The sequence below is a fragment of the Adiantum capillus-veneris genome, chromosome 15 (assembly GCF_014529385.1).
Source record: "Adiantum capillus-veneris isolate H3 chromosome 15, ASM1452938v2, whole genome shotgun sequence".
NCBI classification, from domain to species: Eukaryota; Viridiplantae; Streptophyta; class Polypodiopsida; order Polypodiales; family Pteridaceae; genus Adiantum; species Adiantum capillus-veneris.
Window position 1 is genome coordinate 114,070,177 of NC_140945.1, and position 6,957 is coordinate 114,077,133.

Consider the following 6,957-nt stretch of genomic DNA (forward strand, 5'->3'; position numbering starts at 1 on the left):
ATCCCAACGAGCTTGTTCTGCCGTAGGCAAAACAACTCTAACAGCTGCAATCCTTGCAGCAAGACCTGCAACATCCTCAACATCGCCTACATCCATAGAACCAGGACGTACATCAATGCCCTGCACAATGTTCCAGAAACCCTTTGACACAAGAACATGTTGCATCATATAAGCCCACATAGGGTAGTTGTCCCCATCCAACCTATCCTCAGCAGCAAACATCTTGAACACATCTGTGTTGTTGTTGTCAGCCATGGTAAATGCTGCACCTGATGTGAAAACTGCCCAAAAATAGGAGAAACGGAGCGGGAACAACCTGTGCTATATAGCACAAACCGTAGAAGACTATAAGGCACCTGTTATACAAAAAACGGCACTGACAAAAATTCTGCACAAAATGACAAAATAGCTTGTGCAGTACTGCTTGTAGTGGAAACGGAGGCCGAAATGAGCCCAAATTAAAATTTTGAGCAGACCAAGCTCGATGAGCTCTCCCAAAAATTTTGTCGACCTGCGAACGCTCGCTAAAGCTCACTGAAATCGGAGAAAGTGAGCAAGCGTGTGCTGGAGCAGCTGGCGACTAAGCCCGGGAGGACGTGACCTGCTCTGATACCAATTGTTGGAATTAGGGTTGCAGAGAAACACACACAGCTTGGAGAAGACGAAGGAAGCTCAAGGCACACAATAGAGAGTGTGTTACTTAGTGTGCAATGGAAAGATAGATAGCCCTAGAGTGATGGACGTATATACAATGCACGGGGGAAAAAACCTCCTAAAGAGGGAAAAAATGCCCCGGCGGTCCTAGTGTGTTCACACACATCACTACCACATGTATATGGTAACACCGACGATATCTTATTAAGTTTAAGAATTATGCTTTTGAAGATGCTAGATGGATGCAAGGCATACAATTAAAGGATAACCTAACTCTTGTCAATGCTTACAATGCTTCCCAAGAGTAAGCAAATGTACAAAATGTTAAAAATAAACAAAATAAATTTTGTCTTATAAGACTCTCTTTTTCTTTATTGTGCACAAAAATTAAGTAGTATGCATGCTTAGATCAAGTTTGTGTCGTGCTTGGCAGTATTGTCTTGGTCGATATGTATGTCAAATGTGGTACGCTTGAGAAAGCACAAAATGTGGCTGAAGAGATTCTTATTATCTGGAATGTCATCTCTTGGAATGCGTTGATTTGAGATGTGCGCAACAAGAGCAGGGCCATAAAGCCCTAGGTTGTTTCCAAGGGATGCAAAGCAGCAATCCTTCATCCACGTGGCATCGACCATCCAACGGCAAGTGCTGCTCGCTTTTTTTATGACCTTCATCAGTCACCTTGTCAAGTCGTGTAGCTATTGGGCTATTCCTGCTCTTAACTACAATTTCGGCCCTCTAACGTCTTTCTCATTGCAAACTGAGAAATCCTTAGAATTACAGCCTTTCAATGAAAAAAGATCGGCTTCCTTTCTTCTTTAATGGTACCTACACAGAAAAACCACAAGATGGGTAACCACTTCGAATCGATGCAGGATGTTGGCAAGGAAGCTCATCAAGGCTATTCTAAGCATATGCAAGCAGAAGGCGTTTCTCCAATGCAATCATCTACGGAAGTAAGTACCTATGCTAGCATCTTGAAAGACTTCGTAATATGTTGACATGGGTGAGAGAATTTATGATGAGAGTGCTAGTCAGTCACAAGCTATTTAAAAATAGGTTGTTCTTAGCAGGGATTTTCTTTATATGTATGGAAAATGTGGTGCCCTTACAATGTCTACAGAAAGACAACAAATCCACTAACAAATCTAGGGAAGAACCAATACTCATGAAACACATCAAGCAAACTCACAAAAGCACTTACGCTTGCACATTGAAGGTGTGTAGTATTTTGAAAGAATTAATGATGAGATTACTAGTCACGGGTTGTTGCAAAATATTATCATGCTTCCTGTGATCTAGAGTGTGGACTCTTAGAATGCATTAATTGTAAAATTTGTCCCACGGGGGCAAGGCCAGAAATCTCTAATTTTTTTTCAATAGATGCGAAGTGAGGGCCTCTCTCCAGATGCAATCACCTATGCATGCATCTTGAAAGCATGTGGCTCTACGCAAGATACCCAACATCATTGATGCAAGGAAGTGCATCAACGAGAGACATTCAATCCCGCGGTGAGTAAGCGTTATCATTTTTTTATTTTTGACACTGAGAACGCAGTTAATGAATGTACTGAAAATTGCACGCTATCGTGGGAATGGCACGTTCCTTCGTATGATAAACATTGGGGAGGATTTTGCAAACTCCCCCATGTAAGGAGACTTGCATGTTTTTTTTGTTGGAAACATAAAAATGGAACAACAAATAATTAATAACATTGACATCTTGTATGGTCACGAACGTTGAGCTTGACAAAATTCTAACCCTCGTTGTGGTTTTCTGCGAGGTACCCTTTGAAGCACTACAATCGGTATCCCATTTTTGCAAAGAACGCCTCTGAAAAATGACAATCAGTATCCCAAACACTTTCAAGTAAAAAAATCTAACACACTTTGATGAAATCTCTCTCCGTGCTTCATTTCCTCTCGGATAAAAAAATCAAACACCCTTTGATGAAAACTCTCTCTCTCTCTCTCTCTCTCTCTCTCTCCTTCATTTTGAAGTCTCTCCTCCCATTTAATAAATATCTTAGACAAATTAATAGCATCAAATAAATGATTGTTTTTCAATTTGAGAAGTGCTGAAATGGCATATATAGTTTTTGATAGTTTACTTGATCTTAATTGGATACGAACATAGCTAGCAATGCATTCTAGTTATCTCCTATTTGCCTTGACTTTGTGATTAGTCATTTGAAGTCAAAATTTTCAAAGGACACTCGTGAAAATATACTAGAAGTGTTTTTACATTTTTATTAAAAAGTAAAGAAAATTTACAAGACTTGCTCGAAAAATATCAAACACATATAAGAAAATCACAAACCATGCTATAAAAAGAACACGCAATCATATTTTTGGTGGATCGATCTATTTTTCATTGTTTTGGCTAAAAGTTAGCAAATCTCAAGCTAAAAATCACTATTATATACAATTTTACACGTGTGAATGGGCTCATATTTGTCACTTGTCCTTATCAAATTCAACTTAGTCTTATTGGAAAAAGTAAAGATAATTACACAATTTCAAAATCAAACCTAAAATTTTGGAGTTTAATTGCAAAAACAATGCCATATCTCTCTTTTATGACTTATATTGGGTTTTCAAGCATTTCAACCAACATATGATACCCAAAATTACTAGGATGGAGGAATCCCAAACTCCGAGCCAAATTTTTCGAGCGATGATAAAATCGAGCGAGTTAGTGAGAGGCACTCTATCAAAATACACATAGCCAAGATTTTTCGCAATTCACTCATTTCTTGATATCGCTCATTTATTCACTTGAGAGATTAAATAAATTGACCCTAAACGTCCTAAAGATGGCGGTTAAATTTAAGAATGAATACGCTAGGCAAGAGGTAGGTCCTAGCAAATCTAGCATTGGATAACTCTTGAGATGCAAAGATTGTTGGGGGACAGGGGCTATAACATTAATTTTTTTGAGAGGCATCTCTCTCTCTCTCTCTCTCTCTCTCTCTCTCTCTCTCTCTAAGCTTGCTTCTAGAAAACATGTGATGAGTAGGTGACGGGAAGTGTTTTCACACAACTCTTAACAATGTGTGTCCTTACTAGAGCGGCAAGGCGAAAATGCTATTTTAAGCAAGACACGGTGATGCCTTGCTAGTATGATTCCATCTAGCGTCTACTCTCTCTCTCTCTCTCTCTCTCTCTCTCTCTCTCTATATATATATATATATATATATATATATATATATATATATATATATATATATAAAATTAAAAAATCTCCCTCAAAGGGTTGCGACGGTTGCATTGGCGAAGACCCTTTCAAGGACCTTTTTTTAAAAAAATACACATTGAAGAAAAAAGACCTCTCTTGCGATGGTGGTGCCTTTGTTTGGTTTGTGTGTCTGCTCTAGGAGAAGGGGTAGAGAAATCTCACAACATTCCACCTTAAGAAATCAAGATTCCACCTTAAGAAATCAAGATGGAGCTACCTAGGTGTTGCCAATTTTACTTTTGGATTGAGTTAGAGGGTATCTTTGAAGATATCCTCTTTGACATCAAAAAGAAAAGTTGATTAAGGCAGGGATCTCATCCCTTGGAGGTGGAGGTGGAGGTGGAGGTGGAGGTGGAGGTGGAGAGAGAGAGAGAGAGAGAGAGAGAGAGAGAGAGACACGATATGTGAAAGGGCAAAGACAGAGAGAGAAAAAGAGGGAGTGATATTTTTTAAAGGAAAAATTACGAAAATACCCCTCTAATTTGTGGAACTTCTGCTCAAATTTCAAAATACCATTGTGTCTATTTTGGTTGGATTGTTCAAGATTTTCTAATTTCTATTCCTTCCTTGTAATTTGTCGTAAATCACTTGGCAAAAGAAAAGGCAATTATGTCTAAAATGGCAACTCATCTCCAAAGCGTGCACGACAAACTCAAATTCTAGTTTTAGCATCTTGTATTCATAAACAATCAGTCTTCTTATGAAAAGCTACAAAAAAAAAAAAAATCTTTGGAGAAATTTGGCATTTTGGGAATTTATGACAAAATATTGGGGGTAGTTTGGGAATTTTCACTCGAGTTAGCAGATTGGCACGTGGAGGACGGAGAGACACACAAAGTTGATGTGCGTCGGTGCGAGGGTGGGCGCTTCGAGTTTTTTTCTCCTTCATCCCGATGGTATCTGACATGCAATTATGTTTAAAATGGCAACTCATCTCCAAAGCGTGCATGGCAGACTCAAATTATAGTTTTAGCATCTTGTATTGATAAACAATCAGTCTTCTTATGAAAAGCTACAAAAAAAATTATCTTTGGAGAAATTTGGCATTTTGGGAATTTATGACAAAATATTGGAGGTAGTTTGGGAATTTCCACTCGAGTTAGCAAATTGGCATGTGGAGGACGGAGAGACACACAAAGTTGATGTGCGTTGATGCGAAGGTGGGCGTTTCGAGTTTTTTGCTCCTTCATCCCGATGGTATCTGACATGCGTGTGGTGCATTGTGTTTGCTCGATGGTGGTTACAAGGGAGAGCATTAGCTTTTGTATGTGTTGGTTTGCAAGGAGCGCAGAATCTCTCTCTCTCTCTCTCTCATTTGTGACTGTGAGAAAGTGCAGGCTGCTAGAGTTTATTGCGATAAGGAGTGTAGGGGGTAACAGCGATCTATCTGCAACAACAGGCGGCAAATTGCTCGTACAACACAAGAAGCAGCGACTTCAAGCTAGGTGAGGTGTGCGCACCCTTAGTGCAAGAAGAAGGTGGCGTGCAAGAAGAGGCACGAAGGGCTGTTGTGAAGCCAACAGAGAGAGAAAATAGTAGGCGTAGGAAAATCCAATACAGGGTCCATAAAGGAGATGATGGTGAGCCAAGGAGAACATGTGTAGAGCCCATGATGGCAATTCCTAGTGAATCACTATATCTATCTAGAAAGCGTCTTCTGTGAATTAAGAGAGAGCACGCATGAACAAGGCTTGCTATGTCTTTTGCTCTAAAATTTGGGAGATTCCAAGAATTTGGATAACAAATTAATAGTCTTGCATTCCCAAAGGGGGAGAGAGAGAGAGGTTTTTTTTTTTAAAGGTCTAGTGACTTTAGTCTTCCCTCCATAAAAGAGATAAAATTTAGAGTTTCTTTTTTAAAAAAGAACTCCCCTCAAAGGATCTGCGCCGGTGCACAGATCCTTTGAGGGGAGTTTTTTTTTATTAAAAAAAACTATTTTATGGAGTGAAGACTAAACAATAGACTTTTCTTTGTTTTACTTTCTCTCTCTCTTTTTGTAAGGATGAGCTCCATCTTGATTTCTTATGGAAGAATGTTGCCGGATAATTCTACCGCTTTCTCCCAAAGAAAATACATGAACCAACCAAAGGCACCATCATAACAAGCGAGGATCGAACCTTGGTGCATGCAACCCCAAGTCTTCTATGGTAACCACATAATTGCAAGGTTGTGCTCGTCAAGAGTACAATGCCTCCATTATAATAAAAAAGAATTGTGCACATCTTGTCTCTCGTATGTCGACACCTATCTCACCACTTGCAACCCCCCAAGTCCTTGGCTGCCTCGTGCAGCTCTTGGCTGGCATCACATCTAGCACCTTGGTAGAGCTCGACTTTGCTGCCACCATCCCTTCTCCCCTCGCAAGGCACCATTCATCTTCTCTTCTACCACTTGTCACTAGAGTCACACTTTTGCTTGCTTGATTTCCAAGGGATCTTCCTAGATTCACTTCAAAGAAGCATTCCCAAAATCTTATCGACATATATTATACTAACGTCTCTAGACTTTTTTTTTCTATGTGTGTGTGTGTGTGTGTGCGCGCGCGCGCAAGAAATGCAAAAGGGAATTGAATTTTCTTTTTTAAGTTCTTCAACGTGTTAACAAAAAATTCTCCCTCCAATGCAACACCACCACCACCCCACCCCGCCGCCCCCCCCCCCCCCCCCCCCCGGCGCGCCTAGGTGCACACTCTTTGAGGGGAAAAAAAATTTACTACAAAAAGAGGGAGAGAGAGTCTCACTTATTTCTTTTCAATTTTTATACACATTGAAGAGAGAGAGAGAGAGAGAGAGAGAGAGAGAGTCACACTAGGGCACCAATCCCGCCCTCTTTTTATTGATGTTCGTTAATAATGTTGTCACATTGAAAAACAAAAGCTACACATTTTTCTCAGCAAATGGAAGTAACCCATGTAGTTAAAACCCTGGCTTAAATGCTGTTTGTCAGGGTTCGATGCCTTTGAAATGAACTCCCACATGCACTTTCTATAGTTTGCTACGCCTTGGACAACTTAGCCGAGGGTGTGAGGCCGTTCCTCTGACAAGGGGTAGAGGCTAACTTTTTTA